Source organism: Biomphalaria glabrata, chromosome 13 (assembly GCF_947242115.1).
Source record: "Biomphalaria glabrata chromosome 13, xgBioGlab47.1, whole genome shotgun sequence".
NCBI lineage: Eukaryota > Metazoa > Mollusca > Gastropoda > Planorbidae > Biomphalaria > Biomphalaria glabrata.
Window position 1 is genome coordinate 9539032 of NC_074723.1, and position 25434 is coordinate 9564465.

The 25434-nt window shown below is 36.4% G+C and overlaps 1 protein-coding gene and 1 long non-coding RNA gene across 2 annotated transcripts in view; one reads left to right on the forward strand and one right to left on the reverse strand.

Moving 5' to 3' along the window:
- Positions 1-25434, forward strand: part of LOC106070803 (G-protein coupled receptor dmsr-1-like) — a 242553-nt gene that overhangs the window by 61946 nt on the left and 155173 nt on the right. The window contains exon 2 of the mRNA XM_056008595.1: positions 13899-14007. The gene's annotated coding sequence lies outside the window, so the exon portion shown is untranslated. The remainder of the gene's footprint in view (positions 1-13898; positions 14008-25434) is intronic.
- On the reverse strand, positions 18671-19111 carry LOC129922460 (uncharacterized). The gene is made up of 2 exons (XR_008774446.1): positions 18969-19111; positions 18671-18805 (listed from the first exon to the last, which is right to left on the reverse strand). It is a non-coding gene; the product is annotated as an uncharacterized LOC129922460 (long non-coding RNA).

The window sequence follows — 25434 nt, forward strand, 5'->3', positions numbered from 1 at the left end:
TAAATCAATCGGCGTAAACATTTTTTTTTTTTGAGAAGTCATTAAAATAAATTGAAAACACACTAGTGCGTGCAATCTAGTTATTAAAACACCTGGCTGTCACCTATATCGACCCCCAAGGACCACACGTAAATACAATGCCCTGTGGTTCTCAAACTTTTGGAAACACCATGACCTTACAAAAACAATTTTATGAGTGTCGTAGACCTTTCCTGCTAAATAAGTCTTAAAAAGTCTGGAATGGAGAATTAGTTTATAAATATAATTTCTCGCAGGCATGTGGCCCCAAGGGCTTACGTTAAGCTGTGGTACATGGGCTTAGAACCGCTTCACTATGACCCCAGCCTTCAACCCCCACGCTGATTCTCCAGCCTCGTGATAGTAATAGAAAACCTTTTAGGGCCTTGTTGTTACTTGTTCTGTTTCTTTCCTCTCTTCCATTAGAATGTTTCTTGTAAAAACATTCATGGGGGAGGTTGTGGTAAGGGGGCGGGGGCGGGGGCCACACAATGGCATTACGTTGAGTCGCTCACTTTCACGTGCCCAGGGCTACGGTGGCGAATGCAAGTTCTTTGAAATTGAATTAGCCGTCTGGGTCTAGCCGTCTGCTTCTGTGAGTGCATGGCCTGGTGTCGGAAGTCAAACTAGTCTGGTCAATAATTTACTCTTGTAATGAGATCACTGGATTGTCTGTAGATTGTGTTTGTTACGGTAGGAAGTTCAGTAGTGGTACCAGCAGTGGTCAGTGATCAGTGTTGTGTACTATTGTACGAGTACTAATTTGTGTCAGCTTCCAAAGGACCGCGGCCACGCAATCCTATTTGCACAAAGCCCCGAAATTATATTAGCACTAAGCCCCACAATTTTACTAGCCCAAAGCCCCATAACAACATTAGCCCAAAGCTGCACAATTATATTTACCCTAAGCCAAACTATTAAATTTGCCCAAATCCCAACATTGTATTTGCCAAAAGCCCAATAATTATATTTACCCAAAGCCCAATTATTATATTTGCCCAAACCCAGTGGCGAAGCAAATATTACGCGAAGGGGCTCATAGTCCCCGGGACCGCGACTTACGGGCTTTTGAAAGGGAAAAAATGTGTTGACTATAAGAGTTTAATATTTTCTAATTGTTACATTCTTTGACTTAAATCATGGCGTATTTATTATTTCTTAAATTATATTTCTGGTGGCCGAGCAACTAACAATCGATACTAATCTTATTAATGCAGTATTAAACGGCGAAAAGAAAACCAAATTGACCACCACTGGATAACGGCTACGTCTGCGCTGCATCTGGCAAAATGTGTAGGTTACAGCAGAGTCTGAGTAACCAAGTGAAATACTGTAATCTTAATTAAACTTCTGACTCGAAAAAAATTGCTATTGTAGTATGAACTATGTTAGGGGAAGTAACTCTTAAATTGTCAATACAGCGTTTTATTTCTTTCTAACGTGCTAAGATAATAAGAATAAACAATTTAAAATACTTTTAAAAAAAAAAAGACGATACCTTCTTTATACACCTAATTGAGCTATTTGCTTTTCTCTCAAAAACTAATAAATGTTAGATTTAAAACCAATGAACATTTTTGTTTTACCTCGTCTGCTCTCCCCTTCTCTCAGAGAAAGAATTCTGGTTTGAGAATGTGTAGATCTATCGCACGCTATAATACTCGAATGATAAGCATATAGATCTAGATTTAGGAGACGATGCGCTTACATAGGCTTCAGCATTAATTTATTAAACTCTTGAGTCAATAAAGCCTTATATTTGAAAACTTCCGGACATGATTGCAGAACACACGACTTGCACACAGCGCGATGATGTCTGAGTGATGTCCAGGGACTATTTTGCTTTGATTAGCCCAGTTTTAAGTATACATTGTTGCACCATAAAAACATATACAGTAGGAATTCATGTTGATCTGTCAGCTGGTAGATGCAACAACAAAATCACAAAATTTGCATTATGTTTCTGGGAATTTTCGGGCTTACATAGAAACGAAAAGAATCACTATTTCAAGGACATCGCTCGTTTGGCATGTCCCTGTGTACGTGCATGTATCTACAACAGAGGACAATAGACAATCTAATGATCATCAAGTTTGAACAATTTCTGAACAATGTTAACCTTATTTGTTGTGAAAACATGGAACTTACCGTTTTGACTTTTTTGGCAATGTAATCTTCTAATCATGGATGATCCATGCTTATCCTTCGAAATTGAATTGCAATTCACAATTTTGTGTAATATAGGCCTGGCCCACAATGATACATGGGCGTTTCCAATGGACCTCATTCACTAAACGTAAACAGACGTCCTTTAAGTCACGGGCTTCCCAATCCTTTCTATACACCTTACCATCTAATTCGAATCAGACAAGGACATCACGTGACCGTATATTTTTGCACTTTATCCATGGACATCACGTGACCGTTAGTTTTGGTGAATGAGGTCCCTTATTCAAAGTACTTTAAGCTCGAAACGACAAGGAACTATTTACTCAGTATGATAAACATTAATTATTTAACAAAATGGCTTCCAAAACTGTTGACTCCTAGGAATTTAATGTACAACATTCAGTCAAGATAATATCAATGTGGGAAGTTCTTACACTTCTGACAAACAAAGCGCATTTCAAGATGACTCGGAATCCTAGCAAGTGGCATCGTTTACCAATGAAATTCAGTTTTCAAATGACACGTTTAGCGTAATAAGAAACATGTGTACTTTATGTATTGTCTCTAGTATACGCTTGGATATGTAGGCCACTAGGCCTATTCTAACGTTAGATACAGTAGTGCTCAAAATGGGTTCAGTCACACTCAACTTACCGGAAGAGGCCCAACATCTTATTTCTGAACCCGGCACACAAGAATATGCCTAGGGCGTAAATATTTTTTTTCTTTTGAAGAAACTTCGTAATGTATAAGATAAGATAAGATAAAAGATTGTTTGTCTATTTCAAACTAGCGACCAGTCAACCTCTTTTCGTTGACTTTCTTTTGGTCCCACTATGTTACCCGAGAATTCTTTCATATCGTTTTCTCTTCTTGGTCTTTCTTAATCTCTTTTATTGCTTAAGAATATAAACAAAGAGCAGTTAACTCTGATCAACTTAATTCTGAAAATTTCACTTCCCACATCTTATCTTATCTTATATAATACAGACGTTACTTCAAAAAAGAAGATTATTACGTCCTACTCGTCCTGCATCTAGTCATGCATATTAACCAATGACTTAAATTCTGCCAAGTCACTGGTTTTCCTGGCTAGCTCAGGCAACCCATTCCATGCTCTAATAGCACAAAGGAAGAAGGAGTATTTGTACTAGTTTGCCCTAGCACAGGGGTCGGCAACCTTTTGAGACGGAAGAGCCAAAAATTACAATTTACAAAATTTCAAAGTTTAAAAAGAGCCACAATTTTTTTTCTTGCCAACTAGTACTCACACAAACAATTTTTTTTATTGAAAAAAAAATGCATATATAAGTAGTGTTTTTCTCAACAAATCATATATATATACAGCTCCTCCTTCGTAATCGAAGATGAGCCCATTTCTCATTTCCTATGGACTCGAAGATGACTGTAAAGTCCAATCCTCGCTTTAAAAAGCCGGCTTTACGTGGCATGGGTAGGTTTGGTCAGTTGCAGTAGGCCTGCTTATTCTCTCAGCTTTTTCTTGGTTCGGCGCTCTTTCACTCTGGCCACTCTTCTTGCTTCAAATCTTGAGACTCCGAGACTCACAGCTTCATGCCATGAGAAGCGATCGAGAGCTAGTGCTTCCCAGCCATGAAAGTCGATATCGCATTCCTTGAAGGAGCTCTTGAGAGTGTCTTTATAGCGCTTGTATTGACCTCCCTGTGAGCGCTTTCATGCACACAACTCCCTGTACAGAAGTCGTTTGGGAAGGCGATTGTCTGGTAGCTGACCACATGTCTCGCCCATCGAAGTTGGAACCTTTTCACTGTCGCAATGTTGGACAGCTTTAAGATTTCTGTGTCTGGTATATGGTCGGACCAACGCACATTATGGATACTCCTTAGTCAGCGTAGGTGGAAGGAGTTTAATTTTTTGGTGTGGCGGAATATAGGATCCAGGACTCTGATGTAAATAAGAGTGACGGGAGGACTACAGCACTGTAGACTTTCAGTTTTGTGGATATGCTGAGTCCTCTCCGTTGCCACACTTGTCCTTGAAGTTTGCCAAAAGCAGCACTGGCACGTGCAATACGGAAGTCTACCTCATCTTCTAGGTTGGCGTTTGCTGATAAAGTGCTTTCCAGATTGACAAACTTTTTGACAAATCAGATAATATAAATATGGCATTATTAGATAATACTTTTTTTGTCGGTAACAACTAAAGAAGTAAACATTTACTTACAACTTTAAATAGTACTTCAATAACAAACGATTGAGCAAACCAATTCAATGGGAGCGTTTGCCTTGCATGGTTTTAGAAAGTTGGAATACATTTGGCTCATAACTTGTTTTTAGTTTCAAATACGACTCTAAATTTTCATTTGTAATTTGGCTTCTTACTTTACTGTTAATTGTAATCATACAAGAGAACGCTTGCTTGCACATATATGTCGATCCAAAGATAGTCAGCAATCCAAATGCCAACTTTTTCACCTCACTGTAGCCATCTGGAATATTATTTCATGCTTCGAATCAACTCGCGGCATTCCTTTTAAATCTGTCAAATTTTGTTGCGTTACGTACATACATTTCTGGACTTCTAAATTTCTTTTCAACTCTGTAAATTTTTCACCCCACAAATCTTTACTTTTTTAGATCAATTACCGGTAATTGAATTTCTAGAGATTCAGTATCAATTCTAAATGGATGAATGTGAATTTCGTTACTTTTGTGTTGAGATGGTGTATTAGAAATGCTAGAAAGGTTTTGTTGGTTTTAAACTGCTCAAATCTGTCAAGAAATTCATCTTTGATTTTTTTATAAGTGCTGAACATAGACATAAATAAATATAGACTGGCCGATTAAAGAGTTTTATGAAAAGAAAATTTGTGACTTGCAATTTTGTGTACTTTATTATACAGCATTTATGAGCAGTATAAAAGTTAAGTATTCATATCTATTTCAGCCACACACCTATATATATTGTAAATAAGAAGGGTTTAGTCTTTAATCTCTAAGAATGAAGATATTGCAATTTTTACAAAACAAATCAATTCTTTTACCAAAACATAGGCTGGGTTTCCCTTTCCTTGCAGTTTTAGATTCAGCTCATTTCATTTCTCTGTTATATCGATCATAAAGTAAAATTTTTGCAACTATTTGTCGTTCTCTAATTCGATGTGATAAATGCCTTTTTCATTTAGAAATGTATTTATTTCATTCAAGCACAAAGCAAAACGTTTCATCAACTTAAATTTGGAAAGTCATGGCAATTTTTTTTGGGGGGAAGAAGGAGGTCGGAATAATTAGTCTCCATTTCGTTTAAGAATTCTTTAAACTGACGATGGTAGAGTGCTTTTGACAAAATGCTGTTAATAATCTTGATTACCAAAATTCGATAAAATAAATAATATTTGCCTGTTCAACTAAAGAGCCGCAGCTTCACATCCAAAGAGCCGCATGTGGCTCGCGAGCCGCAGGTTGCCGACCCCGGCCCTAGCATATGGAACGAGGAATGTGCCTTTATCTTTGTGTCTGAGTATTTTACTAGATTTTGTTTTTGTATTTGAAGATTATGGTTCAGTGTTTTATGTATAATTGATGGTCTTGTTGTTGCCAATCGGAAATATTTTTTTCGCATTAAATTGTATTTTAATGTTTTTGTTGTTTGTTTTTTTTTAAATCACTACGTCTGGTCGTATCTCCCATCATGAAAACCGAAAATACATTTTCACTGTAGACATCTCTTAGACCATTGCCCGGTTTGATCCTTACCCAATATGACCGGCCGATGTACAGTCGGGTAATTGTTCAGTCCTAATCATCGCTCATTCTGACCATTGACCAGTTTCAGCCTAGCGCCCTCCCACCCCACCCCCGCAAGTCTATGTGTGGTGCCAGGGCTAAATGTGGAGACGACGCGAAGCTCGAGATTGATTGGATAGTTCAAATCGATATCGACTCATAAACTTTGTCACGACATTAATACTTTCTTCTGATGCGTAAATTATTGTCGTGGAAAGGAAGAGAAAATAAAAGAGAGGTAGAAACATTCGGAAAAAAAAGAAACAAGAAAAGAGAGAAAGAAAGAAAGAAAGAAATGCGCGTGAAGCCAAGGAAATGATGTGAAGAAGACACAAGACAGTCTTTATGGCTTTGATATGGCTTCGATATGGCTTCGAAATGGCGACTGACCTGTTCAAATTTATATCCAAGCTTAGACACTCCCAAGCCAAACTTGGCTGGTAGGATTTTTTTGCTCAACCTTTGGAGAAAAGAATGGAGTTTATATGAGATCAGAAAGTCTTAACATTACAGAGTCGTGAAAGACAGGAAGGGGTCAATAGTAAATATTGTCATATTAATTTATAATAGAGGTATTCGTAAGTTATCGAGTGGTCGGTCTAATAGAGCTCAACACTGTAGGGGACTTACTGAGAGGTGTAACAGTATTGATGACAGACATACAATTGTGTGTATACTGTCTGAACCTAGTAATCTGACTGGCTGTACTAATTGGTTGATAGCATGATTTCTTAGAGAGTCTCGTTGTTTATGTTTGTATGAGATGTCAGCCATATGTCAGGAACATGTATACCTAGAAACTATATAAGGGCTTGTGGTTTTAAATAAAATGAGTTGGTGTTAGCTGCTTGACCATCAGTTCAGGGTTTCATCGCTGTGTGATCAATGGATAAACGAAAGAAACAACAAGAAGAAAAAAAAATATAAAAAAATATCATTTTCTTTTTTTTTTAAAAAAAAAAGCTTTTCTAAGAGGAAGAACTCCGCACTTACAACTATATAGCACAAGGGTTCAGGACCATAAGTCTTGGGCGTCCATGTCTTATAATAACTGTTGTTAGATCATTTGGGAAACTAGAAATATCATATATATGTATGTAATCATATGTAGTGTTGCAACATATGTATAAATCAAAATTTTTACAAAATAATATATTTGTTATGAAGTGAAAAGGATAGCGGCACATCTGAATAACAAGTGAAAAAAAAATTGGCGCATGAAAATAATAAAGGTTGGCTACCTCTGGACTAAGTTACTTATTGCAAATTTTGAGATTTTTAAATTATTTGTTAACTGACAGACCTGTAAAGTTTGAGTTTGATAGTCTGACCCATATCTAGTTGTGTTTGTTAAAAACCAATGTTTAGAGAGAGAGAGAGAGAGACAGGGAGAGACAGAGAGACAGAGAGTTCATATTCTGATTAGATCTAAAAGTAAATATTGTCGTACACTGAGATATGTCACCACGATTCATCACGTACCATTCAGGAAATCGAAGACTGCTAGGAAATTATTCCTACGAGAATTTCTTTAGAAAGAAACGTTCCACGTTTTTGAAGGCAATGCCCAAATCCGCACGTCGTAGGGGCTCAAATGGGGCGTCTGGCGCCGCATCGTGACAAATACCATGTTTACACAACCAAAGTTTTATCCCTTTGATACTGATAGGGGACGCACGTCAAGGGAGAAAAGTCAAAATAATTTTACCACATTTCGGCTTTAGGAACTATGTTAATAAGCAAAAAGTCGCCTCGGAATTGATAATTATTATAAATTTAAGCCGAAACAAGAGAAAGATATTTCGATTGTACTTACTTTATGAAAGTGCAATTCTGATTTCTATAAATGCGTTATATTATAAATAATTATAAATAAATATATGTATACTTTGGAGTTGTAGAAGGCTACATAACATAGTCACGGGCAGCCATGATTGTCTCTACCGCCCCCCCCCCTCCGGATCCGCCATTGCCTAAGATCTAGAAAGACAAAAAATTGAAATACCAGCACGCCAAGCGATGAATGATTTCAGCTTAAAACTTAAGAATCCCTCTAGAATCCTTTAGCTACTAACATAAACCTAGAGGTCGATTAGAAAGTCAAAAGTAGAATGCAAAAAACTTCTCCGAGAAAACAAAAATCAAGATTAAAGCCCTGATTAAAACCCAGATTAGACACAGCAAATGTTAAAGGTTTTGACCAGCCCTTTAAATCTTTGCCGTTTGGTTTACCCAGCCCACTCCCCAATCCTACCTCAGTCAGAACTGATTGCCATCCATTGTCTGCCTAGTTCTTAGGGTCCTCCAGGTCAGTTTCCTAATGGATGGCTGATGTTCGATTGGTGTTGGATCACTAACTGGTCAATGTCACAAGTACTGTGCTTAATTGGTTTGTGGGGCGGTCAAGGTCAGTGAAGTAGCATGGTTGGTAGTCATCAAAAGACCGTGAGACTCTAAACCTCTGGCTTTTTTTTTTCACCAACTAAAGAGTGATTTTGTTTTTCTAAGTTTGTCTTGTTCTTTGTCAGTTTGTTTTGTTCTTTGTCAGTTTGTCTTGTTCTTTGTCAGTTTGTCTTATTCTTTGTCAGTTTGTCTTGTTCTTTGTCAGTTTGTCTTGTTCTTTGTCAGTGTTGTCTTGTTCTTTGTCAGTTTGTCTTGTTCTTTGTCAGTATGTCTTGTCTTTGTCAGTATGTCTTGTTCTTTGTCAGTATGTCTTGTTCTTTGTCAGTATGTCTTGTTCTTTGTCAGTTTATCTTGTTCTTTGTCAGTTTGTCTTGTTCTTTGTCAGTATGTCTTGTTCTTTGTCAGTATGTCTTGTTCTTTGTCAGTTTGTCTTCTTCTTTGTCAGTTTGTTTTTATCTTGTTTTTTATTTCTCACGTTCCCTGCTTGTGTACATTTAGATCTACCAGTGGCGTAGCTAGGAATTCGGCATCATTTGGGAGACCGGGGGGCTTGACCTCTTTAGGGAACCCCTGCATCTTGCGTAATAGTTAATAATTAATGTAAAAAACACTCATTTGGGGGGCCTCCATCAAGTGGGGGCCAGGGAGGATTTTCAGATTCTCTCCCTCCCTCCCCCACCCTAGCTACGCCTCTGAGATCTACTATCCGTCAAGTTTTATTTAGGATTCTCTTAAAAACTGACTGTATTATCTTGAAACATAGGCTTTGACGGTTTGCCCTGGAATTACTTGAGTACATAATCATGTTTAGTGTTATCCAGTTTACAATGAGTTTTCACGGTTATAAAAAGCAAATGATTAGGTCTCAGAATAATTTATATATTTAAGTTATTTCTACGTTTGAAGTTGTGACACAGTTGGCGTAACTTGTATAGTGATACTCTCCAACACTTGCGTCATTAATCTAGTCTTCTATTATTTCAACTTTTTGTCTAAGAAATCTCTTTCTTTGGTCCAATTAAACGGATCAAGCTATAAATAAACGATTAAAAGTACACAATATGTTACGATACTGTAGTACTCAGTCCGAATAAGCGGATAGTTCTATTAACCAGTGGCGCCATTAACTGGATTCTACTGTAGCATGAGTGATATTAAAATCAGATCACAAAGTTGCACAATTTGATCCACATAGAAATGTGACGTGATTCACACTATATACGTTTCTTTAAGCAGCATAAGTTACCCTGAGTTTACATATTACAACGATGTGAATTAGACGTATTGTTATATCTTTTTTAAAGGAACATAAATAAATCTTAGCGATGTGATAGATGTCTTGGCTATTTCACTCTGGTACATTAAAACTAAAGTGATCCTCTTATTTATAGCAAAATTGTTATTTTGTTATCAATAATGTAAATGTATATATTTTCTTGAAACAACGATAATACCGCATCTTAAATTCTTTCTTTCCTAATTAACGATACCATCGTTGATTGGACCCAATTGAAATTAAATTAAATTTTTTAACCTTGTATTTGTGTTATATAAAAAGAGCTAGCAGTCTCCTATAATTCTATAACAAATGTTACGTTTTCTGACAACAAACAAAAATGTTATAGAAGTTTGATCATAACAAGGAAGTATGTACAAATGTTAAAAAATTAACAATCCTATTAGAACGTGGGAAATAATTAGATAGATAGATAGATAGATAGATAGATAGATAGATAGATAGATAGATAGATAGATAGATAGATAGATAGATAGATAGATAGATGATGGATAGATAGATAGATAGATAGATAAATAGATAGATAGATAGATAGATAGATAGAAAGATAGATAGATAGATAGATAGATAGATAGATAGAAGATAGATAGATAGATAGATAGATAGATAGATAGATAGATCATTTTTATTGATCCAATATAATGGAAATTCAGTTTGACTACAATTGACATCCTCAGCGTAACTACTGTACAATAACAATATCGATGCAAATACCAGGTTCTGATAGACGCCCCACATAACAGTCGGATACAAAATAATTCTCAGTGGAAGTACACCAAAATGGAAGCAAAACATTTCATTTGCATGTCTGTATGTAAATAGCAATAATTGCGATTTATAAGATAACGCCCGGCTATTTACGGCCACAGCTTCGGGAAAATAAAAGTCTTTCGGGAATTCCAAATTCAGAACATGCTGCTAAGCGAGATCTTTTTTTTTTTTTTTTTTCATGAAGTCTATCAGTGTGTTCCCAGGACATCTTATTAGATTACATGTAGACAGTAATGTATATCATCTTTAGATTATGTCGTAAATGACATAATGAAATTAGTTATCGCCCTTGCTATTTACTTTCGTCTGTACTTCCTTTGAATATGTTACTAAAATTAGTGCCAACGAATGAGTTTTGAGGTCAATAACAAAGTGCATATTTTTTCTTTCTTTTTCTTTTATTATTTTTCCCATTCACATTTGATTTAATGCACCCAATATTCAAGGCTGTAAAACTGTTATCGGACTATTACGGATTTTCAACTAGGACAGAAAATCTATTTAACTAGCTAGCTTTTCAGTGTACTCGGAGTACTGGACAAAGCAAGTGTTCTTAATCTAGTATTTTATAATGTATCTTATAATTCTTTTGCATCCAGCGCAACAGAATAAATTTTTACAAAGCTTATATCAACTCTGTCTGTCTATCTGGTAAAAAGTTTAGACATGTTATTTCTCCCATTTCCCATTCTCAAATGAAGTTAAAACTTTGCACAATTATTTATTGAACCTGACGAGACATAAATCAGTTTAAAAAAAAAAAAATTAGTTTATTAATTTTTGTTTATTAATTATTTTGTTTGATTTTGAAATAAGGGGAATAAATGCTACTTAATGATAGATGTGAATTTACATATGGATTTAGTCCCCTTATTACGTTTAGACACGTTTTTTTCCCACTTTCCATTCTCTGGTCAAGTTGAAATTTTGCATACATATTCATAGTCGATAGCAATACACAAATCAATGCCACAATTAACCAATACGTTAATCTTTTAGTACTCATTAATTAAATTTGTTTTATATGGCAGAAAGAGAGATAAACCCCGTCATTTTCAGATAAATGGCAGTAATTAGCGGTTCCTTCCCATAAATTAGCTTTGTTTTTAAATAGGTATTCTTTTTTTTTCTTCTATTGCTTGTTCTATGTTTGTTTGTAACTCATTTTAAATTTAGTTGACAACTTGTAAAGTTAAATTTGTCGCCCTTGACCTTGCTTAGTTTCTCGTAAAATAAATCTCCAATGAAAAACAAAATTAGACCTCAATTAACTCTTTCTCTCCTAATTAACGATACCATCGTTGATTTGACCTCATTAAATTAAATTAACATTTAATTTTATAAACTTGACTTTGTGTTATATAAAAAGAGCATGGATTTTCCTTTAATTCTATACCAAATACAACAGTTTCTGATAACAGACAACAAAGCTATTGAAGCTTAATCCTAACAGGTGAGTGAAGTGGTTATGGGCAGAGAGAAGAATACCTTTGAAACGTGGACAAATAATTACGGAGAGAAAGAGTTAGCATATACTTACTGCACTTCAAAATGCTAAGAAACGAAGTCACGGACAACATTGGGGGGAAACGTAAACTGAGACTAATGAGATAGTATGTGTCTTACTACTACGACGGGATATTTGTGTGGCCAGCACAACTACCAAACGCCAATCACGCACTTAAACCAACCTGCACAGACTCAAACCCCAATCCGCATTTTCATCACAAGGACTTAAACATTCGACTAATGAATCGGACTCCAAAGTGTTTTGTACTCAACCACCCCGTTCCTAAAGTAAACGTAAACATTGTTCTCGGCTCCACATGACCATGTAAAACCCAGTTTTGACCTACTTATTTTGCCATAACCGATGCAGACAAAGCTGTTGTCCACTTCACTAGAAGTCTAAGTTTTCTTTTATTTGTTCACATTTCTGTTCTACAGGTTTAGTTCTGCAGTAAATTCATATATTTATGTTCGTTGTTACTAGGTTTTATCAATTCTTTAATTACAAATACTATAAATTATTGTATACATTTGAACCATGACAGTTTCCCAGGTAGCTTCATTTCGATAGCGACACATATGTTACGAGTTTCCCTAATATATAAGCCTCTAAGATGGTATGAGTGTCCCTAATATATAAGTCTCGAAGATGTTACGAGTGTTCCTAATGGATGAGTCTCTAAGATGTTAGCGTGTCACTAATATATAAGTCTCGAAGATGTTACGAGTGTTCCTAATGTATGAGTCTCTAAGATGGTATGAGTGTCCAGAAAGACGTTAATCTCCTGGATTCATTTTCTCTGGCCACCTTGCGTTCGATCCATACATTATTTGATCAGATACTGTCACGCCTGACAGCACATTGAGTCAAGTAAAACGGTTAAGTTGATCAGAATAGGAAAACAAAAAGTTCTTTCAGTTGTGCAGCGAAGCTTCGAGGCAAGACCTTGACCAGTTGCTGCTTAGATTATTATGCTAGTCAAAGGGGGTAAAAAATCCATAGAATATTCTGTGAAAGGTTCAAGAGTCAATGTAGTTTCCATAAATAAGTCTTATTCATGTTACCAGTGTCTCGATAATGTTGGTGTCTTACATTGATCCTCTCTGGCCATCTGGCTTACGTTAGTAAAACACTCAGCCACCAAGCCCCCCCCCCCTCTCCGAGGCCTTTAAAGCTGTGCAGTAAATAACATAAAAACATTGCATATAAAAATAATAATAATTAAAATAATCTAATTTATAGGGCGCTTTTAACAAATAAAATGTAGGCTCAGGCGGTGGGATAACATTTCAAACATAAACACGAGAGCTAAAATGACAAACTAATCTAAAAAGTTTTAAACAGGTAGGTCTTAATGTTCTTCTTGAATGTGATGTAGCATGTTGTCTGTCTGAGATCAATGGGGAGTGAGTTCCAAACCTTTGGTCCAAGCACTGAAAAAGCCCGCAGACCGTAGCTTTTGAGGGAGAAACGTGGCATCACTTAAGAGTCCAAATAATATCTGACCGAACATAAAAAAAACATTACATTTACACCTTCTACTCTATCGATCGCAAGGTCTGTAAGGGGTACCTACCTACCTTTAGAGGTTTGATAACATGAAAGAATTGCTTGGGATTGATGGACGATACCAACTAACAAAAGTTTTGTTCATTTAAGAAATATTTGATTATAAATGCCAATATGTATGTTGTATATAATGATATAATAAGGTCATTAGGCTTGTTTTCTAATCCGGAGATTAAGGAGGAGAGGAGCATTTCACGTAGATACACAGTCCCATCTGTGACCTACATATTTTGCTACAACCATCGCAGACAAAACCGTTGTCTGCCTGTGGTTGATTTATGTTTCGCTTGTGTCGTCTCCGTCTGTCCTTTTGGTGTCAAATGATTAAGTTCTAAAAACAAAAAGCAGGAACATCTTTAATCATTACTATTGATAATGTTATGTGTCTATTTAACAGGTTAAGTTGCTAAAGTGACAGCTAAAGTGACAGGAGTGCCCTGATTACTGGATTTGAACATCGCCCGTGTATGGAATATCATGAACTGAACTGGTATCAAACCAAAAAGGTAAAAGTTTGTTAATAAAAATAACAAAAAATTATTCCAAATAGTTTCTCTTCTGCGAGGTGAGTCTTCACTGTGTATCTTTACAGATCTTTAAGTTGCGTAATATACGGACACTTCCAGTCAATGACGTGTCGGAGTACACTCAAACACGGTGTAAATGAAATAATCAATGCATTATGTCATTGACGTCGGCTAATTAGGGTCAGCTTAGTGCGAGCCGTTTGTATTTCCAATCTATGTTTGTTTACTTTAGAACAAGCCCGGATATCTGAACAGTTTGTGGAATAGACTAGGTACGCTGTGTAGGATGGAGATGAAACATTGTAAAGAATTTAAATCTTAAATAATTAAGACATATATATATATATATATATATATATAGTTCTTCCATCGTGGTTCGATGATGACCACTTTGTCATCCAGGGGGCTGAGGGGTTTGCACTGGGGTTTTATGCCTCCTCATGTGGCTGGTGAGACCTATGTGAGCCCGGAATGTTCGGCTGCACACTGGGCAGGTTATTCCAGCTGAAGCTAGTGTCGTTTGCCTTGATTTTCTTCTCTGGCGTTTTTCTTCTGCCAGCGTTGTTCTCTTTTCCTCAGCAACCTGTGCACCAGCTTTCACAGCGCGACGCCATGATGCTCTGTCATGTGCCTCTGTCTCCCAGGTGGTTGGGTCTATGCTGAACGCCTTCAGAGAAGCTTTGAGGGTGTCCCTGAAGCGCTTTCTTTGACCACCTTGCGAGCGCTTTCCTTCGCTTAGTTGGCCATACAATAGTCGTTTAGGGATGCGGTGGTCTGCATCAGGATTGTGTGGATGCTTTGCAGACACGCTCTTGGAAGGACTTCAGTAGCTGGTATTAAGACATTAATTAAGATATACGGCATCTCTAGATCTTGTGTCTAGTGGCTCTATCTAGACATATAGCATCTCTATATCTTGTGTCTCGTGGTTCCATGTAGACATATGGTATCTCTGGATCTTGTGTCTTGTGGTTCTATGTAGACATATGGCATCTCTAGATCTTATGTCTCGTGGTTCTATGTAGACATATGGTATCTCTGGATCTTGTGTCTCGTGGTTCCATGTAGACATATGGTATCTTTATATCTTGTATCTGGTTGTGCTCCTTTGTGAAAGACATGGCCAGTCTTGTTACCTGGTTATTTTAATTGCGTTGTTTAAGTATCCACTAGTTTAATGGGATAAACTTGATTGAAAGAGTGACACGTGTCTGTCTTTGCAGGGGCCAATCATAGGTAAAAAGGGAGATAGTTATGACATTTAGTAATACAAATATAGATTTGTTAGCTCCCTTAGGGTTCCATAGATTTAACACCAGCTTTAGACGGTGAACAGAATGTTTAATTATTTAAATAAATAATGACATGATCCTTCTTAAAATTTTAATAAAAATGTGTTAATATGTAGCAAGAGTGTGAAATTTCGATAGGATACTGAAAAGTTGTTTGAGCAATTTTTCTTAATTTCGACATGAAAAAAATACTGGCTTAATAATGAGAATTGGAAAAAAAAATGTTTATGGAAAACAGCCAAACACAACAAGTTGTCTTACGCCGTACACTGTGTGTAGTATCCTAGTAAACTCAGGAGCTAGAAATTGTTTCCTAAATTCTATACTAAGATTCAGATAAAATAAAAATAGCTATCGTATGGTCCTGCTCTCGGTAGAGAAAATGTCACGTGAATAAACAACAAGATTATTCCAAGAGTCATTTGCAAAGAGTTGAAAATGTCAACCCATTAGCCAGTGTTGGGATCACCAGATACACGGTATACAGGCAAGTGGAGGGTCAAGAAAAAAGATAGATCGACAAAGTCATAGCAACAATTGCAGAAAAAAATGATTTTACAGGTTATCAAACATCACACCTGATTTAAGATTTTTTCTCCATAACTCTCCGAGAAATCAACTTAATAACAAGATAGATGAAATCTATGTAAATAATATGTAAGTAATATGTGAGTAAGAGAGTGAGATGACTATAATGGAATATTCAACTGTTTTAAAATCTATTAATACATTAATTGGAAACCACGACGACCTGCTAACCACTGTCAAAAAACGTAAACTGAAACTCTATGACCACATCACAGGGTCCTCAGAGCTCGCAAAGACCTTCCTTCAGGGGACAGTACCAGGAAAAAGAAGAATAGGAAGACAGAGGAAGCGAGTGGAAGACAGCATCATAGAATGGAAAGGCCTGTCATTGAATGAAATTCTAACATAGGCATAGGATTGAGAGGAATGGAGAAAGCTGGTCGACAGATCTTGTGTGGTGCCCCAACGGTTCAAGAGACTAAAAGAGACAGGTGAAGGTGTGAAGGTGAAGATGAATTCATTAATAATCTAACGCTTCGACTTTAGAACAAATATTAGTTAAAGTCTAATGCTTACACGTTTTTCGATAAAGGGTTGAAGGGTTAGTTGGATCCTATTATAACCAGAAATTGTGCCATTTAAAGTAAAATAAATGAAAAATGTATAATAGTTTTCTACCCCAATGCGCATGCGGAATAAGATGACATAACTAGCCTTCCGTAGAACAAAGCCATGCTTCTCTATCCTAAGGCGTTCATGTTGACACTGTGACATTGCTGCACAATTTACACAGGAAGTTCAGATTAGGTGAAGGTCAATGAACTGTTGCAGACGTGCATGCAACTTTTTTTTTTTTTTAAGTAGAAGCGGAAGGATACAATTTAAAAAGAAACGAAACGATATTTGCTGGCTTTAAATGCGAAGGATTATAATTGATGATGCATTTATATCAGATTATTTGGACGATTATGCGCTGGACCTCAAATGATTACAAATAATAATTAAACTCGGAAGATTTTTTATATTAGTAATTTTACTTACCGAAAAGAAAGATTTTATGGAAACCTCTCTGAATGGTTAAAAAGAAACTCACCGGAAAAATTCTAATTGACAGGAAAGCTTTTCATGTGGTCTTCTTTTAACATGAAGCCATTTCTGTTGGACAGTAATGTAATGACGTCAGCTCGAGTCAAAGCGAAAGTAGTGCTGTCTCCTTGCACTGTGTTTCCGGTGGAGAAAATCACTGGTTTGACAGGTGGGTTCACGCGCTAAATGGACCTCAGATTCAAGAGGTGATTCTTCAATCCTGACAAGTGTACCCGTCCATCAGCGTACATTCACGGAGTCAATTCCTCCCCATTGTCCAGCTGTCAAAGCTACCAACCTCTGTTGTGTCCGGCATTAACTGAGAAGACTAAAAAAAGCCTTTGACTACTAGAGCTAAAATCTGAAGACATAAAAGAGAGTCAGAGATAAGAGTCGGAGATAGAGAGAAGGAAACATTGATGGAGGTGCTGAAGATGGAGAAACAGAATGAAAAGAAATCACTATTTTCTAGATGACTACTGAATGGCGGAACACGAGAGCCTCGCTTGGGCAAGATTGACGGCTCTGTAAGCCTGATAACAGTCTTTATTAGGTTTCTATGTCTCTCTTTTTTTTCTCGCTCTCCCTTCTCTCTGTCCACTCACTCTTCCCTTCTATCTCTTACTCTTTCTTTCTTTCTCTCCCTCTCCCTCTCTGTCTCTCTCTCCCTCTTTCTTTTTCTCTCTTTAAAAAAAAATATTTTTTTCTCTATATTTCTCCTTCTCTTTCATTATTTCTTTTTTTCTTTCTCTCTCTCTCTCTTTCTCTCACGTTCTTGCTCTCTCTTTCTATCTCTCTTTCCCACACTCTCTCTTTCTCTCTCATTCTCTCTCACATTCTCTCTCTATCTCTTTCTCTCTTTCTTTTTCTCTTTCTCTCTCTCTCTCGCACACACACACACACATATATTCTCTTTCTTATAGTCGGAGTAACTAAACACTAAGACGTCTAGCCAGTGGTCAGTGATACGGACTGATCGTTGACCTCACTTTCGATGACCAGTGTATTTTCCTGACAAGCTTAGCTTTGATCGATCTCAGAACGAGGGCTTGTGTGTGTGTGTCTGAATGCGCTTGTGTGTGTCTGATCAATCGCTGACCAGCAGATGTGTTAGTGACAATATCCTGACGTGACATTAGTAAATGCTTAATAAACTGACGCCTGCATAACCATGCCGACGACTTTGAAAGAGAAAAGAAATCTCTAAAAAATATTTCTAATAGGCGCTCAAACATTTAAAGCACAAGCAACTATCATACAACTTTTTGGTGCTTATTGTTACGTAAGAAGATCCCCGAGGAACCATATCTCGGCTTGTTCACAATCCTCGTCAGTAAGGTAGCGTTAGGTACGCTAATAGTCTCCTTGACATGCACAATGTTTGTGCGCGTATGCGTGTTGCTATGGACATAGTAGGGTAGCTGCCTGGTCGTGCGGTATGCTCGCAGGACTGTTGCTAGGAACCCGGATTCATACACTGCCCGATGCCATTCCTACGTCGTCCTGCGGGAGGTTTGGACTAGGAAGTAAATTACCTTCAACTCTAAAAAAACATCTGAAACATGTAGAACAGAGGAACATTTTTTTTATCTGAAAATATTACAAACTATATAGTTATAGTTATGGATCTGGTAGTCAATTTTCTTTGTGATTATTATAACCTGTGCGAAGAGGCATTGAAACCATGATAACATGATACAATATTTTTTTAAAGGCATTACAATTAAGTTTCAATATCTCTGCCTGGTATGGCAATCTGAGCATTAAAAATAAAAATAAACTTTATAGAATCCTAAATGCTGCTGGCAAAATCATTGGCAAAAAACAAACCCCATTTGGGCAGTTGTTTGAGACAAACATCTCAAAAAAAGCTAACAAGATCCTCGAAATAAAGAATCACCCTTTGTGTCAGGATTTTGTGATTTTACCATCACAAAAGAGATACAAGACACCGATAGCAAAGACAAACAGACACAAACACTCTTTTGTTCCCCTGGCAATCAAATCATTAAATAAGAACAATCTGGTATAAACTTTGTCACATGTAAATTATGAGTGAGTCTGGTGTGAATGTACACTTTGGTTTCTTATAGTTATAATGTTTTTTGTTTGGTGTAATGCACAAATTGTAAGACAAATTTCCTTACGGATAATAAAGATTATTATTATTATTATTATTATTATTATTATTTAATTCTGTAAGCACATTGTCTGTTGTCATTGTCCCTAGGGCTGTTTACCTTCCAGCCGAGTAGTGTTTTACCCCTTTTATATAGTAATTGTTTATCTCTGCCCAACTCCCGCTAGCTAAGACTCATTTATATAAAGCAAAGCAATCAGGTTTCACGTTTAAATAGCGAAGTTTACATTTCAATTAGGCTAATGCGTGCTTTTTTTTAAATTGATGTAACTAAAGTTGGCCTCGTTTTCAAATCCAGATTGGCAAAAAATTTCCTTGCGCCATAGTAAAAAAAAACAACAAAGTTACAATGACAGTTTGTGTGAAATACCAAAGACAGTGAAGAATGGAGAAAGAAGGTTGACAGATCCTCAGTAAAAAAAAATAATTTTAATCCTATAGTTATGTGTTTTATGATTTGAATAAGAGATTAACCCTTTACAAAACAATTAGATCAATTAGATATTCATTATAAGACGTCAGTTAGGCCAGGTTCACATTCACTTTCTCCTATCCTTTGGTCTGCTGGACATCAGGGGAACCACACAAGATCTGTCAAACTTCTTTCTCCATTCTTCTCTGTCATTTGTATTTGATAGAATTTCGTTCTGATGTTCTTTCTGAAAATATTGAAACCTGCATTTTTACCTGCTGGGTGGACCACTTAGGGGGCCGATTTTGAGTTTGTATTTCCACACAAACTGTCATTGTAACCTTGTTTTCTCATTTTTTCTTTTGTTTTACAATTAAAAAAAAAAAAAAAAACAATTACAAATATATATCTCCCATAAAATGAAGATATTTCTCCTTTGAATGTTTGCTTTACAAAAGCACAGAGAACGCTGCGTAGAGACATCTGATTTGTTGTCTGCTGTTTGCCTCAATTTGAATCTAGGTCAAACGAATGTCACGGATATTCCCGATGGGCGAAAAAAAAATTTCTAAGGGCTTTCAACAAAATTACATTTGTATTGACTCGAGAAAAATTCGAGAACTTTTTTATGTACAAGAAAATTATTGAGATCCATTACACACGCTATACACATATATTACACATTACACAATACACATACATTGCGTATAACTCGCTTACTTTACAATAAATATATATCAACTCACTTTGTCTGTCTGTCTCTGTTTGTTACCTAGATTTTGTTTACACTCTACTTCTCCCACACCCATGCTCGGATTAAGTTGTAGTAATACACAATTATTTGTTGTACCTAACAAAACATAAATCAATTAGTTAATTCCTTATTGGTAGTTAGATATTTTGTTTGGTATCGAACAAGGCGAATAACTGTTATCAATTAAGAGATGTGGCTCTTTTGGAGTAGTAGTTATTCCGCTTATTATGATTTCAGTGTACCAACACTCAAACGTCCCAATCTCGGATAAAGTTTAAATTTCACATAATTATTCTTAGACGCTGACAAAACAAGTATTTAAAAAAATTAACAATTAGTTAATCAATTAGTGACAATTAAGTAGTTTAGTTTTATTTAGAAAAAGGTAGCTTATTCATGCATTATTGAGATATACGCCAGTGTTTTACGGTTATTCCCCTTAAATAAGCTTTGATTAAAAAATATTTTTTATTTGTTCTTTCATGTTTTCCAAGCTCGGCCTAGATCTGTTGACTCTTTAAAATGGCAATGTGAGCTAAACGCGTCTATAATCTTGTGTCCATTCTCCATTTGAACATTATCTCGTTGTTTCCAATAATGTACTTTGGGACTTAGCTACGCATAAAGTTCTTTACACTTCTGTAATACTCAGGGGTGTCAAAATCGTCCCTGGCATTATCACACCATCCTGACAACAAATGAATAGCCATCTGATGTACATCTATACATGCATATCTATATTCAGGGGGAATTAACGGGATCTACATCTTCGTGAATATGAGCTTGTGTCTCTAGACTTATCTAACCTGGATTGCTCTCCAGAGTAAATGGCGCATTATGAAATTGTTCAAGGTTCATGAATCGGTTGTACCAAACTGTCGAGGAAATCAGTAATTTACTCATTCTCTTGCCAGAGGATTCAAGCAGTTTACTATTTTTATCTCTACATTCTTCATCTCCTGCACACCTTTCTCTTTCCCTGTGTAAAATTGTGATCAGCGAAAGATTTCGGAGCGGGGAAATCCTGGGATCTACCCTATAATATAATGCTACCTCAGAGTCAATTTTGGTAACAGTGGATCTATAGACTATTATATACAATACCCCCCCCCTTTTACATTATAACGGGAAATTCGTGACAATTTTATAAGCCCATCGTCTTGTTATAGATTCACCTGATTGTGATCAGACTATTACAGCTTCTACAGGACTATATAGGATTAAAATATAAACCTTCTGTTGTTAGGGTTGTAAATCACCAGTAGCAGGGTCTCTGGATATAGAGCTAGGTGAATTCATTATTACGAGAGTATGTGTTTAGTGTTACACAGTAAGTCTGTAAAGTTCGTTTATGAAAGGTGAAAAAATACCCATCACATTTACGGTACGTATTGTTCATCATTGGGTAGGGACTACCTGGCTCTTGCCCTGATGCCCATATAGGTAGTAAGGCTAGTGGATATCTTTTTATTGTGGTGTTGGAGTGGGTAAAAAAGCGAGGGGGGGGGGGTAGCTGGGCATATAAGCCAATACAGATTGATTTTCAGAAGTATATTAACATTAAGATGGATGATATGAAAAAAAAAGATGATTAAAATTACGCTGTTCGAAAGTATTAGTTGAAACAGATACTAAATAAATCTTATTTGTTACAAACATTTCATAGTTTTTGACTATTTATAGCTAACCATTTTTTTTTTATTTCTACCATTAGATCAGGCCATCGTTAAAAAAAAGCCAAATTTCAATCATTGTGTTTGGCAACTTTTAATTTTGCTATCGAGCTGAAAGTTTTCACATACCTCGAGCTGCGTGAGAACATGACAACACATTTTAATGAAATTTCAGATTCGTTCAATAATTATTTTTCATCATGTAAGACTCAAGTGTACTATATGTCAATATTTCAATATTAAGCAGGAAGTTAATTTTTAAATTTTATATTACTTTTTTTAACGAAAACTAGGTCTTCGCATTGTAGACTTTTTTTCTTTTTTTGACAATTGAAATATGAAAGCTGTTTTAAGAGGTCATTTTTATTTCCAGAGATAAGATTTCATCAAGAGACCAGGGTCGTGTTTAATCCTTTCATCTCTGGGTGTCCGCATTGACCTCTACCGTTTTTACCATCACGTCTGCTGTGTCTTATCAACCAAATATCTGTTCACTTTCACCTGAAATATGACGTAACTCCGTACTTCACATGCTGAACGTGCCAATAACATTTCTTTCTTTGCATATCAGACCACAACATACAATCTGGTGTTTGTCATTTGGTGGACCCAACGCTATTTTAAATTCCTTCCAAATGACCTGTGCAGCTTATTTCGATACTTAGACTCACGAATTGGGCGGCAAGCTGTCCCCACAAAGATCTATCACTGTATGAAGCCTCTTCCCACCTTGTGTCCACTGCTCTGAGGTCCTCCAAGAAAGTGTGGCGCCAAGTTATAGGAGGACATCCCTGTTTCCCCTTTCCTCATATTGGCCTCCATGTCATCGCAACTCTTGGTATGCGTAGTTCATTTTGTCGAAGAACATGTCCCGCAAACCACATGCAACGCTCTGTCACAACCTCATTAGTAAAGTGGCAGAGTCCAGTTCGGTATAGGATTTCTTTATTTTTCGATAGTATCATAGTTTTATGTTCTTAAGTAGGGGGCGCGATGGCTGAGTGGTTAAGCGCTTCCGAACCTGGGGTCCTGGGTTCGAATCTCGGTGAAGACTGGGATTTCAAATTTCGGGATTTTTAGGGCTAATGGGTACCTGACTTTAGTTGGGGAAAGTAAAGACGGTTGGTCGTTGTGCTGGCCACATAACACCCTGCTTGTTAACAGTTGGCCGTAGAAACAGATGACCTTAACATTATCTGCCCCATGGATCTCAAGGTTTGAAAGGGAAACTTTACTTATGTGCTTGAGTCCTATTTATTTTTCTAAGATTTGTAGTTTTCCAAGATCTATAAGGTTGACCACCACCAATATAGCAGTATGGATGACCAACAAAACAGGTGTTTATATACTGTCTGACCTTAGTGACCTGTAGGGAAGACTATTACTGACCAACTGACTGGCCGTATAATGAATTATTGATAGTGAGCTTGCTAGAGGGTCCCCCTGATCATATTTGAATAAGTCTTGTGCCAGGCCAAGTAAACCTACTATCTAAATAAAGGCCTGTAGTTTATTAATAAACTTAATTGCAGCGAGTCCCAAAATAATGAGATAGGTTGAAGTTTTGGCATTTGAGTAGCTCTGTGGGGGTAAATATATTTAATAACATCAGGCACATGAAACGTTTGTGATTTAGGATCAAGAAAGTGCTGGTGACTTGCTAAAAAAATCATTATATGAAAAAAAGAAACTTTATGGTGCGTGGGAAATGAAATTTGTCAATATTTCATTAAGAAAATTAATTTTGGATTTTCATTAAAGGGTCGGGGTTTTTTTTATTAAAGAATAAAAATATAATTAAAATCGTTATCATAATGTTGCAGTTAATTATCCTATAAGCCGTTGATTGAGTTTTTTTTTCTTGTTTGATATGTTTTTTAACGAAATAATTAGAAAAAATAAATAAAAATATAAATGAAAATTAAAGGAGGGTAATGAGAAAAGATTCTAAAAACAGAATGTAGACATTTTATGATCATGTAACTAATGAAGACAGTTTAAATGACCATATCACAAAACAACACTTTACACAGAAGACGCACGCCACTGGAAGCATTTTATAGATGGTGAAGTGTTTATATCCATTACCACTTCCGGCGATAACAAACATATAAAGAGTAGGATTGCGTTAATTATTGCAATGCAAGGAGACCAAATGTTTAGTCTCGAATGAATACACTTTTATGATGTCTTGGTAGGTCTACTACTGGTGTGTTCAACCGTATGATAATTCTGCTGTAAAAAATACTTCTAAGAACACACACAAAAAAAACAACTTTAAAAAAATATATTAAAAAAAACAGTCAATTATATGCGCTAACAATTAATGAATATGTACATCGACATAATCAAATAATTGGAAAATGTGATATAAATAACCATGATATTACATCAGAGGCCTAATGAAGACCTCATTCTAAAATTGTTTTAGTGGTCAATTAAAACATACATCTAATTGTAATGGATATATGCTACACATTAACATGACCATGTGTCCATGTTCTCCTAATATCTCTACAACTAAAGGAAATATTGCCATCTAAATTTTTCAATAATTTTATAAATTTCTCTGAACTTTTTACTTCAAACCATCGATTAAAAAAAAAACTCAAACTCAAGTTTTCTTTCTTGATGGTCACATTCGAGAATTCAGCATGCAGACTGGCACTTGTAGAGACTCGAAGACTGCCTCGGGAAATGAAGCAAATATCTGAATTTTTAAATAGAGTTATTCTCGACTGGCAGTGTTGCTAGAGCTGGATATTTTCTATTAAATCTTGAGTATACTGACCTCTGGGAAATCTGAGAAGTCGTGTTGTGTTTTGGGAAGATGGAAGCCTGATGATTGGAACTTGAAACCTAATTGTGTAGTCAGTTTACTTTTATGCTTGCTTTACATATCTGAATGTAGTTTTTGTTTCCATATAACATTACGAAGCCTGTTTAAAATTCTATTGCACTGTTTCAACACAGAATAAAACAGCTCATATGGATATCGATATTAGTTGGGAAAAAGTAAATGTGATAGGTCGTTGTGCTGGCCACATGACACCCTTCAGAACGATATATATGAACGATACATACACATATCGGAGGTGGGCCTGATTACATAAACAAATCGGAAGTGGACCTGATTACATACACAAATCGGAGGTGGACCTGATTACATACACATATCGGAGTTTGATCGAGCAGTTTCCATTTGCCCATCGCAAGTTGTCCTTAGAAGAGGACTCTCGGGATACCTTCATCCTCTATTCAAGTTAACGTAGTCGATGTCGTTTGAGGATGGCGAAGTTACTGTGAATAACAGAACATGTATGTCTCATTATATCCTATTGGTTGTGGCAACATATTTATGATAATACATTTCTTTTTTGTGCGTCATTGACGGCTGTTTTTTCCTCAAAGCTAAATCCTTGTCCTAGAGTGTCTCGGCACATCTTCTAATAGACGAGATGTTTCCAAGCTCGGACCTGCCGCTTACGTCCTTCTGTGGGAGGTTTGGATTCTAATGTAAC